Genomic DNA, 11,893 nt, shown 5'->3' on the forward strand with positions numbered 1-11,893 from the left:
GCTTTCCTTGCAGGGAAAATCGAGAGCAGCTCTGCAGCCTCCCAGGCACTCACCTCCCCCAGGGACGTGGAGATCCATCCTGCATCTCTCAGCTACAGATGCTTCCTCCGGTTAGAGAATAAGGGAGAAGGTGGGGTAGATATTTCTGGGTTCAGATCCACCAAATTTGGCAACTCTTGGAGGAAGAAGAGAGAAGCAAAAGGTTCAGGGGAGGTGAAACTGGAGCAATTGCATTACAAACTGATTGCAATCCTGCTGAGCTCTCTTCTGTGTCCGTCACACTGATTACAGCTGCAATGAGAACCACCGAGGGCTTTTTTGCTAGAAAAACTCTTTGCATTCACATACAACGCAGAAAACTTTCAACTTGCTACCAGCTGGTGTACAGGCGATACAGAAGATGAGCAAGGCACACGTCGTTGCTGAGCAGGCAGCATGTAAAGGGAAAGCTCATGTGTGAACGCAACACCCTTGGGGAGGTTTTGCCATCAGTTGTGTCCTCTGGTATCTGCATAAAGGGTTTTATTACTGCTGCTAATCTGCAGCTGGGCAAACAGAGACACGGAGGAGTCAAGCTACCGACTCATATAGGGAAAAGGAAGAGTCAGGGGCTCAGCAAACGGTTGCCGACTCCTTGGCACACCAACAAACCCACCAGCCCCCCACCCCGAGCCAGATCTGGCTGAAGGATACGCCGTGTAACCTGCCGCTGCTGCTAATCAGAGGAGGAATTATGTGTGTTTGTGGTCAAGGTGGTCTATCTTGGGACGTGTATTTCTTAGTCATTGTCACAAGGGCTAAGTTATCTTTGGTAATTAGTTTCTGTGCCTTGGAGCAGTGAAGCGCAAATAAGCATTTAACGTTGATCTATTGCAGCACTTCCCTGGGTAAATAGATGGCTCTGGTGTTGTCTGGTGCTGATGCATCAGTGCCTTTTATGATCAGAGGAATCACTCAAGCATCAGCTCAGCCACAAGCCAAAAAGTATGTCTAAGCTTTTAAAACCAAACTCAGGGAACATGTCTTCTCCGACCTGCTCATGCTCTGGAAGACAACAGCAGCGTTTCCCTCCTCCTGCTCCGACGCACAAGCCCAAAGTGCTCCCGAGGGGGAGGTCATATCAAAGAGAAACACAGAAGGTTGAAAACTAGGGCCAGTGGAAATATCCTTTGCTTTTTTGAACCTCACGATTGCTTAGGTTCAGGTTTTACAGCCACTACACAACCTGCACGGCCAGCTCAAGACCACCAATCAACCTGTTGCCAGTTTTCCAGAAATTACATGTGATTATATGTGTTTTCTTTTTACATGCAAGAATGTAACCTCACGAGTCTAGGAGGAAGGATCTGTAATAAATCTGTCAAGTCGAGACTGCAGCGATGGGACCGCAGGCTATGTGATGCAGGAACCCAGAGCCCTGACAGCCGGACCTCGGCGGTGGGGCTGGCTTTGGTGCAAAGGCTTTAAGTGAAGAGGTTGAGATAGAAAACAGGGTGTAATGCACCATGGGGTCCTCGAGCTTAGCACAGGTCATGTTGGATGAGCTCTTCTTTGGGATGATTTTTTACCTATTTACTTACTTAGACTGTAAAAAATGCCACCGTTCTTATCCTTCTGGTCTTTAAATAAGGACTGGGTAAGGAGTCACATGAGGCATAATTATTTCAATAGGAGAGCCATTCAGACATGACAAAGCAGGTGAGGAAACAGCTAAAAGGGAGATGCTAGACGGTGTTTTGAAAAGGCAACTGTCAGGTAACAGAAAATCTACTGCGGAATGTCTATGGACAAATCTTTAAGAGGCCGAGCAAAAATGACAGAAACGTGAAATTTGTTGATGAAAAAAAGCTGGGAGCTATCACCAGTACCAAGAGGGATATAGATGCTGTGAAAAAAAAAAAAAAAAAAAAAAACAAAACAAAACAAAATCAAAACCCAAACCCAAAACAAACAGCTGATTTTGAAGTCTTTGGTAACAGAATCCACCACCATTAGCAGCAGCATCGGCCCCTAATGGGAGCACCTGCTCTAACCCGAGCTCATTGATGGGACCGTCAGGGAAAGAAGGATGCACGTGTGCTCTTTTAGCCTCAGCATACAGAACAGATGCAGACATACAATGGCTGGCAAAAATGAGCAAAGGAAATATATTTTCATTGGAAGGAAACTATATTAAGATATTCATTGAAAAGAATGGATGTAATAGTTGCTAACCTACATGGAACAGAAGAAGAAATGATAATTAAAAAAGCATTATTATACACTAAGTAGAGTGGACTATAAAATAACCATTAATCTAGAAATAAATTATAGACACTAAAATCTGTTAGAGCTAGTATAGTTTTTCACTTAATTAAATGTGTTATTATTTGGTAGGGAAACGCTTTATTCTGTGATATCTAATTAGTTCTTTGAAAAAGTTGCATATTCATCTTTATAACTGTGAAATTAACAACAGACCGTAAAGTCTCACTTTGATTGAGACACTCTTCCAGAATACTGAAAGGAATATTATTTAAGTGTCCATCACCTGGATCCATACACTAGCCTGGATACACTGTTTCTTCCACAACCATATTTAACGAAGTGCAATTTAAAAACCATTCCTTCCTGCCACAGAGGCTGAGAAGTATCAGCTACTTGCAGTGCTCAAAAATTATCCCAGTTCTTTGTTTGGGGAATGAAAGTGGGCGGCACAAATTCAAAGTGGTCGATTTTGTCAAGACCCCTAAAATGTGTAGCAGTTGGTAAATAATTTCTCCCCAGCTATTAGCTCCATTGTCCTCATGAAATGTCTTTTCTTTTACTGGTTAGATTGGAGATGGAGAGGACTTATAGTTGCTATTCATGGTCACGTTACTGAATCATTTTATAGCAGTGGACAAGTTGCAGTGGCCAACATTTAAAATTTAGGTATTTCAGTTTATCAACTTAAGTCCTAATTTTCAGGCACGTTTTCTGTTTTCAAGGCTGCAAAAATACTCATCAGCATCTGTGAAAATCAAATCACTAGTATGAGTTCCTAAAATAGACGTAGGAACCAGGTAGCTAATTTTGGGTGCCCTCATTTGGAGGTGGTCTCACACTTTTGGCTACCTAGAGTCGGTTCTAATTGCAGTTCAACAGGAGCTCCCGGTTTTATAAAAGAACTGACACATCATAAATATATGATTTAAAAAATCTTCTCACTTCTGACTTTTTCCCTCCCTCTGGATTTGTTTTAGACTGACACCCTCTGCTTCGTTCGAACTTTCACACTGTATTTCCCCTCTCTTTGGCACTTTCTTTCTCGAGATCTCCAAAGCACAAGGGAAAGCAGTAAAAAACTGTTGCGGTTGGACTTCCAAGCCTGTATGGTATAAAGAGAGTCACAATTAGACAAAACCAGTTGAGGGTCTGGTGAACTGATGAATAAAACATGCTTCCATAAAAGAATTTGCCTAAGTGCAAAGTATCATTATAACGTAGCTTGGGTGGAAAAAGGCTTATTTCCTCTGTTGAAATTTCTCAGAGCCAAAAGAGCATTTTCAGACTACTATTACTGAAATAACCATCAAGGTGTTCAGCAAAGTAGTTATCCACCTCAAAAATACAGGTTATCAAATAAAACTCCGTTTCCAAGTATTTCAAGCATGGAATTTTCTCAACTGCAAATTCAAAGGGAAGCGGATGCCTAGGAGTCTTATTATCATTCATGGAGTTATTAAAGAATAGAAATTATCAAGAGAGAGCACGATAGCAGATTGGGTTGAAAAGTACAAACCACTTTTTTTTCCTGACAAGTCAAATATCAAAATAAATTCACTTCGGGCACATTCACATCAGTTTTCATCAGCTTTCTCGCAAGACTTTTATTGGAACAAATGATCACAGGAAGCAAACTTCACGCTGAAAGTGCTCTACCCACCTCCGAAGGGTAAGTTCATTAGGAAGGATTAATTGGGTGAAGGCATTATCTCCTTTGAGAGGTCTTTTTCATGTCAGCACTTAATAATGTTCACTCGATTCAAGCTAACTCGGGAGAGCAACTTTCCACTGTCGTTCTGAATAGGCAAAACACCACTCTCTTCTGTCAACTATTTTTATTTCCATTGTAATGAAACAACCGTCCTTCACACAATGATCAAAGGAAGATAGATACCACGGTAGAGGACAGAAAATGAGGTACCGGAGGTTCAAAGGACACGTTATATCTGCTGATGTGACCTGCTTTTGCGCAGTGAACTTATCTACGAGCATCTCGACTCAGATGTACAAGATAGGCTACAGCCTTGCGCGATGCTTTGTGCCGGAGCCCTGCAGTAGCCGAGACCAACTTCTGCCTTTGACAAAGAGCTTTAGTCACTTTTTGGGCATTGTGAAGGCCCTCTGCACATTCATCACTGAATAATAGCCTGTAGGAGAGATGTATCAAATCCCATTTTTTACAAGCAACTAAAAGCATTGTCACCCGTTGAAGTCATCTGACATCATCTCGACTTAGGACTGAGAAGATTTAAAGCATTTGCATTTGTTGTAAAAGGAAAAAGAAAAGAAAGTTTCCGACTCTTTAGAAAAGGAAGCGTTTCATGCCAGTGCTGTATTTCTGCCTGTTGTGGAACCGGCCCTATGAAATTCAGAATTTGCCGAGGGGTGGGTCTTACGCTTTTTACAGGAATGACAGTGCAAAGTGCTTGTTCTGTATTTGTCTAAGCATTTCAAGCAGGATGGTTCTCCTGTACCGTGACGGCAGCATCAGCTACGGTTTTGTAGATATTGCAATTTCCTTCTCTTTCAGATAACATTTAACTGACGTGCGAAATATTTCAGGAAGAAAATACAATAGTTTTAAAGAACTCAGGATTTTCTATTGCTATTTAGCAGGCTGCATTTTATACATCTTTTAAGTCATATGATTATAACAAGAGGAACCTGCAAACCTGCCACCTTTAAGGTTTTCTAATTGTTCCTATTCTAAATCTTGGTTTTCTGTGTTTAAGAACTTCCCTCAGATTCTCATTTCTCGAGCTGAAATTTCTCAAGCTCGGTTTCACCCTGACAGTAAATGTCTCTGGGATGCATGAAAACAAAAGGCAGAGAGAGAATGGCTGTACACTTAATCTTTCACCAGAAAAAACCCCACATGAATACTTTCAGAACTTTTAATCGCGTGGCAAAAATCATGAGAAATAATGGTTGTCACTGAGGGAAAGGGCTTTTCCTTGTCCTGTGGGAGACTGATGTTGAGTGATTGGGTTATAGAAACCTTTGCAGATGAAGTAAAGGCAAAATTTGGGTTTTTTTTCATCCCAGCTGAGGAAGACAGTTGCCTTCGCAAGGTGTCACCAGAAGACCACCGTGCGCTTGAAGGGCTGAAAGGAGCCTGAGGTCTGGCAAGTGGCTCTGCTGGCGTGGCTGGAGGGGAGGGATGGTGCGGGAGCCCTTGGGAGAAGAAGTGACGGTGAGCTGGTGCCTGGGACATTTGAGGACAGGTTGTGTCCCTTCCACAAAAAGGAGGGTGTGTGCCCTGGTCCTGCAGGGTTTGCTTTTGCAGTTCTTCAGTATTTAAATATCAGCTGTTTATCCTTAGCAATAGGTTAGCTAAAGGGCGCATTTCCATGTTTAAGGGATGAACGCAGAAAGGGCTGAGGCAGGCAGAGGAGCCTTGTGGTCAGAGGGATGGCACTTGCAGCACGTAGAGGCAGCGGGCGAGGGCAGATCAAAGGTGCTTTGGGGCTGCATCAGGGCTTCGGTGCCCAAGTCCTGGGCTGCTGTTATGGGCAGGTATTTCAGAAGGGCCCCTGGGGCAATCAATGCAGAAAGCCTCCTTCGCCTGTGTACCCTGGCAGATGCTCTTGGGAAGCCTTTCACTTTGTTGACCCATACCCACAGATGAAAGAGGGCTGAAATGAATGTTGTGGGAAAATAGGAAGCAATTCTGGAAGCACATAAATAGAAAAGCTTACAAGATCAAGCGAGACCTCCCCTGCCTCTCGGAGGGGGTTCCCTCCACCTTTGCACCCCGGCAGGGTCATCTGAGCCTCAATGGGAGTGATGGGGACTTGCACAGCTGAGAGGTTTCTTACTGGGTCAACAGATCGAGGACATTTCAGTTGAAGAAAAGGCATTTCTTTCCAAAGTGCAAAAACGTGAGCAAGAAAAAAAACCTTCAGTCTGTTCTGCATTCAGTCCCAGTCGGCACACACTGCAAGTGCTTGAAATGCAATTAATAATGTCAGACCCTTTTACACTTTCAGAGATGTTATTTATTATTACTATTGTATTGGCATGACACTTATCACCTCAGTAATGAAGTCTCTCACTTACAGTAATGGATCTAGCCTCATGATCTGTCTGCAAGGAAAGGAAGATTTTAAAGATGGAAAATTGGGGCCCAACAAGATGAAGAGATTGTGGTCAGTACTGGGGAAGCCCGTGGCAGGGCCCCATGCAAAATGGAGCTCTCCTGGGAGCAGAGATGGCCCTTAATTACAAAAATGAACTTCCCTCTACCTGCTTAGGTTTAAATGTTTCTCTGTTGAACAGTCAAATGAGAAGTTTTTAACAACAGGTAGGTATGCTCTGATACAGTTTCTAGCCTGATTTTGGAAGCAGAAGCTGACACACTGTTTTGCAGTTGGGGTGTACATGACTATTAATGGCAGATCGAGGAGCAGTGTAGCACAACAGGAGTCACAGCCAGCCCTGCCGAACCTGGCATACGGGCTTTCGAAGGAGGCAGGGACCATCCAGCCTGACCTTGAATGTTTCCAGGGATGGAGCATCTACCACCTCTCTGGGTCCTGGACCACCTAGCACAGAGGCGAAGTCCTGCCCAAACCCAGCCCACTAAAAAGCAGCATCCTGCACCACAATGCTGATGCTTTGCCCTCAGAGCAACTTAAATCTGATAATAAAATTATGAAACCTGCTGGAAAAAACATTATAAACAGCCACTGACAGCCGACAGCCAAACCGCTGGTTCTGCTTTGCCAACTGTTAACTGTCAGCTGGAAACACACTCAGTGTCACCGTGATGAGCTTGTGTGTTTCTCCCCAGAGGACTGAAATGTGTGATGGAAAAACTTTTAGAATCATGGAACAGAACCACAGAATGCTTTGGGTTGGAAGGGACAGTTAAAAGTCACCTAGTCCAACCCCCCCTGCCCTGGGCAGGGACACCTCCCACCAGACCAGGTTGCTCAAAGCCCCATCCAACCTGGCCTTGAACACTTCCAGGGATGGGGCATCCACAGCTTCTCTGGGCAACCTGTGCCACTGCCTCACCACCCTCACAGGGAAGAATTTCTTTCTTATACCTAATCTAAATCTACCTTCCTTTAGTTTAAAACTATTAGCCCTTGATTTTCCTCCATCTCTTCCCCTTGCAACATTAGTGAGCATCTCCTGGCTGGTTCCCTGTACCCACCTCTTGTTCCCTGGGCCATCAGTGCTGGGGCTGGTAATGGTTTTTTCTCCTCCTTGCTGGTTTCCTTCTTCACCCTGCTCTTACTACCAGCATGTCACCAAGGAGGTGGTGACTCTATGGCAAAGCAGGTGCCATCCAGTCCATAGCAGCCCTGAAACAAAGAGCAGAGCTGAGCTGTCAGGTTTGCGGAGGCCAGATGGTCCTCATATTTGAGGAAATTAAAAAAAAAAAAGAGAGATATCTTTCACTGAGATAAAAAGTGACTATAGAGAGGCAATTGAAATGGATTTATTTGTTGCCCATCTTTGCAAAACATGGGGAAAGAAATTAAGCAAATTAATGAGGAAAGGCAAGGAGGAGGTATGATTGCCTGGATGCAGCCTCCAGTGCAGGAGGTCCCCGACCGACAGGTTGCCAAAAGGCTGGGGAGGATTAGGGAAGAAAAAGAAAGACGTTGCTGAAGATTGACTATTTTCTATACTCTCTACTTTCCTTCTCTCCCTAGACAGGACAGGATTCTGGTCAAGGTGAAGTTTTTGTCTGAGCCAGAGTGAAATTTCATATATTCTTACATTTTTCAGGGACCGTTGTGACACATAAATGAACAAGACTCCAGTACCAGTAAAACTGCTGATTATGTTCAAAAGCAATTTGTTGCTGAGTAATGGAATTGGAAGATTTATTTAAATTCCCACCAGAACAAGAATGAATTTGGGGACTGTATTTGCTGGGAGGCTGCTTCTCTACCTGTACAGGGACCCGAAATACAGCTCACCCATACAGAAGAGAAAGCAAGAAGTTTAAACTCCCTTTAATACCTTTACCTGGCTTTGTACTACAGGTTATATTAATCTCCTTAGTTTAAAATTTCAAAAGCATCAGAAACATTAATAAACATTAAGCTGTGGCTCAGGAATAATTTATACAAAGTGCAGTGAAGGTATGCTCTGGCAGTGTTTGTTGTTTTAAGGCATTCGTAATCAGGTGAGAGGTTCCTAATAAAACACCCAGACGAGTGCACGTCATTCGTTTTGTGTCACCTTAGGCTCTGAAGCAAAAAATCTGCATTAACGTTTGGCAGGAGCTGCAAGTGAGTCACGACAGAGGTTGGCCACAACCCCTCGTCCCCTGAGCATGGGAGGAAAGTTTTCCTTAGTTTGGTTGCCTTGAGACAGGGTCATGGAGGCAGGGATGCTCTGCTGGGGAACGGAGTTGGGAAGGATGAGAGTTTGGAGGCAAGCCGTAAGAATTACATAAGCTCAGGAAGGACATCTAGGCTGAAATTTCTATTTTTGTCACTGTTATTTTCAAGCATGTATAAAAACAAGTCCCGGAATGAGAGGGGTATATTTGGGTGAATAATTTTTAGACTGAAAGTTATTCACAGTTGAGTTGTTTGATTCTCCAGTGTTAATTACTTCTGCTTTGCATTAGATCATATGAGTCACAGGGATTTCCTTGCATCCCAAAGTGGATAACCAATATGTAAAACTGGAGAATAACCTGTAGTTGGTAGTAAATAATGGAGAAGGTCTGTGATTAAATCTGTAGAACTTTTACCTGAATTTCCTCAAATATCATCCCCTTTTCCCAAATAACAAATGACATGATCTGCATAAGGATGACAAGCCAAAGTCCACATTTATCTACATGAAAACATCTGCAAATCAAGATCTTGTGGACTGTTTGTTCAGCGCTGAAAGTATATTAGCCCTTCTTCCAGAAATAATAAAATCAAAACATTTACCCTCTGGATGATCATTTAGATACCTTATAAAGTAAAACCACTCTGACTCAGGAAAGCATTGGGAAGTGTTCATAAAAGCAAGGGGCTAGGTCTTGTCATAGTGAAGTCAATGGCAAAGTGCCCGTATAGCTAAATCCTAAAGAAAACAGTCACTGGAGCAATGAGCTGTAATCTTCCTTAATCCATAATATCAGCTGTTGACAGATATATACAGAGTGATTAATAGGCTGCTTAAAAATGTTAACAAAGCAGCCGGGACTTAAAGATTGCTCTGAAAATTTCTTTATCACATTTCTAAATTCACCAGAGGTACTGTCATTACAAAGTACGACAAAACATATGTTTTCTCTACAAACTTGCTGGCAGGTCTAATGGCAAGTGTCATCAGACTATCAGGAAGAAACTAGTGGAAACGAAACTCCTCTTCTGCTCTTCCTTGTTCCTTCTCCGAGATGAGACGAAAAACTCCGCTGGGATCCAGCCATCTCACATGTTTTACGAACCCTCTTCAGACCCGAGATCTTTCCAGCTGTGGCTTGTACTCTAAACATTTATCTTGGAGGGATTTTGGTTATGGGTTTGGGTTTTTTTAACAAGAAATTAAAGGAGAATGGGGGGTGAACAACACATTTGCCGCATTTTGTAACAGCTGCTGCTTTAGTTAAAACCAGCGGCCTTAAATACTGGGGTGCAGGAGGGCTGATCCCCAACCTCCTCCAGGTGTCCAGGCTGCAGCCCCAGCTCCTGTGCCGGGCTGATCACAAGAACACATTTGTATTAGAGGGATAAGCCATCAGTTTACTTCTTTTCCTGTTTTAAGACTGATTGCAAGAAACATTTGCATGGATAAGGGTGCTCTTAGAGACAGGAAGGGACTTAATACCAGTGACAGATCTTTGTTTGCTTTCTGATTTCTGAAGGGACGTGCATCTGAATTTTGGCATTTCCTAGGAGAATTGGGCTGGCTGATAAATGGAGGAGAAGCGGGGGGAACCGATTATTAGGGGTGTCTGTCCAGACCTCGAGGTGCTCACCCCCCAACCAGAAGTTTGGGTGACTGTCCCTGGGTGAGAAGGAGTCGGAAGGACTGGGACAGGACACGTGCACTCATGGTGCTGTCAGCGTGTCTACCAGTACCATCACCCCACTGTGTCCATACCAAAATAAGGGGATGTCCAGGCTTTTGCCTTCTGGTGTCCCTGCAGATTGGCAGTGTGACCATGCACTGGTCTGTAGATATTTTTGAGGACCTAACCAGGACTCTCGCTATCCAGCAAGATTTAAGTTTCTGTTGATACTGAAGTACTGGAGTTGAGCGACTCCAAGGAATGATGGTTAATAACAAAGATATTTTAGACTTAGTTTAGATATTTGTTCACAGTCTGGAGGATACGACCTTCAAAAAATATTGTACTTTAAAAAGTAGGGTGATAAACACCTTCTTAGAGTTATGACGTGAGCCAGAGGTTATTATTCCTACAAAGGCCTTTGTAAGCTCCAGGAAGATAAAGATCCTACAATCAGTACACGGGCTTACAACCGCCAGCTTCAGGGAGATTCATCTGGCCTTTGCTGCCTTCTCTGCTGGATACAGAGCATGTGGAGATGGTTCTTGTTTTGGCCCATCAGGACCAACTCCATCAAAAGACAAAAGTCACTGCATGTTGAGCTCACAGTTTCCTGTCCTTCCCATCATAAAGCTGTTTGAGAACAGTCGGTCCCTCAAGAAACCCAAATTCTGTGCCTAGCAAGGACTATATGACAATATTTCCGAGGAAGCAGTTGTGAACCACGCATGGTTTCAGGACAGCTGGAAGAATATTATCTGGGCATAAGCACACACTGAGTTTTCCTGGAATTTCCTAAGTATAACCCTGCGGCAACCTCTCTGTCACATCTAGGTCCTGCCTCAGGTTTCTTCACCCAAGAGACCTCCAGAACTGGCATCCCGTATCTGAAGACTGCAGGGTAAACCCTCGTGTCTCAATGAAAACTATTAATACAGATATTGTACAGCTCATGACTATTGAAGATCTTGACGTACAGCCATGCGTTTATTCACTGTATCTATTTTTGAAGAATGAACAGGGTACCCAAAGATTTTCTACATCCTTGATATAAGCCTCAGCAGATTTCTGTGGGTAAATATTGAAGGGGGCTGAAAAAAAAGTTCAGCATCTGTATTTTTATGTTTTGCTCTCTGATTGAGTTTAGTTTTAAGCTTTTCAACATATGGTCCAATATTTTACTGATCTTGTCTTTTAATGGGATTATTCAGAAATAAGCTATTAGATTTGCCAGTTCCTGTGCTACCTTCATTACCCTGATAATGCTCACAGATAGAGAAGCCTTAACATTCATTACAAAGGCAAACCATTCTGCCTCCAAGACTGAATAACCCAGTTAAAAAAAAAAAATTATCTTTCTTTGGTATTATAAAGAGCTGCTTTCTGTAACTCCTTTTTAGGAGGCTGTAACACACAATCAGAGCAATGTCGTGCCATTGAAATGGGCATATTACTAACTTGAAATAAGGATAAAAGCTGCAACTGCTCCATTTAAAAATAACACAGTTTGGGTTTTGTAGGCATCACTTCTACTCCAGAGTACCCACAGCAGCTTACTAACTACATGGTTATCCACAAAAGCATTCGTTTTGGGCTGGAACAAGCTGTTGTGCTGGCAGAGCGGCATGGCTCCCGCGGGGAGCCACGGACCCGCTCCTCCCCAACTGCGCG

The sequence above is a fragment of the Cariama cristata genome, unplaced genomic scaffold, assembly GCF_000690535.1.
Source record: "Cariama cristata isolate BGI_N322 unplaced genomic scaffold, ASM69053v1 scaffold12415, whole genome shotgun sequence".
Lineage (NCBI taxonomy): Eukaryota > Metazoa > Chordata > Aves > Cariamiformes > Cariamidae > Cariama > Cariama cristata.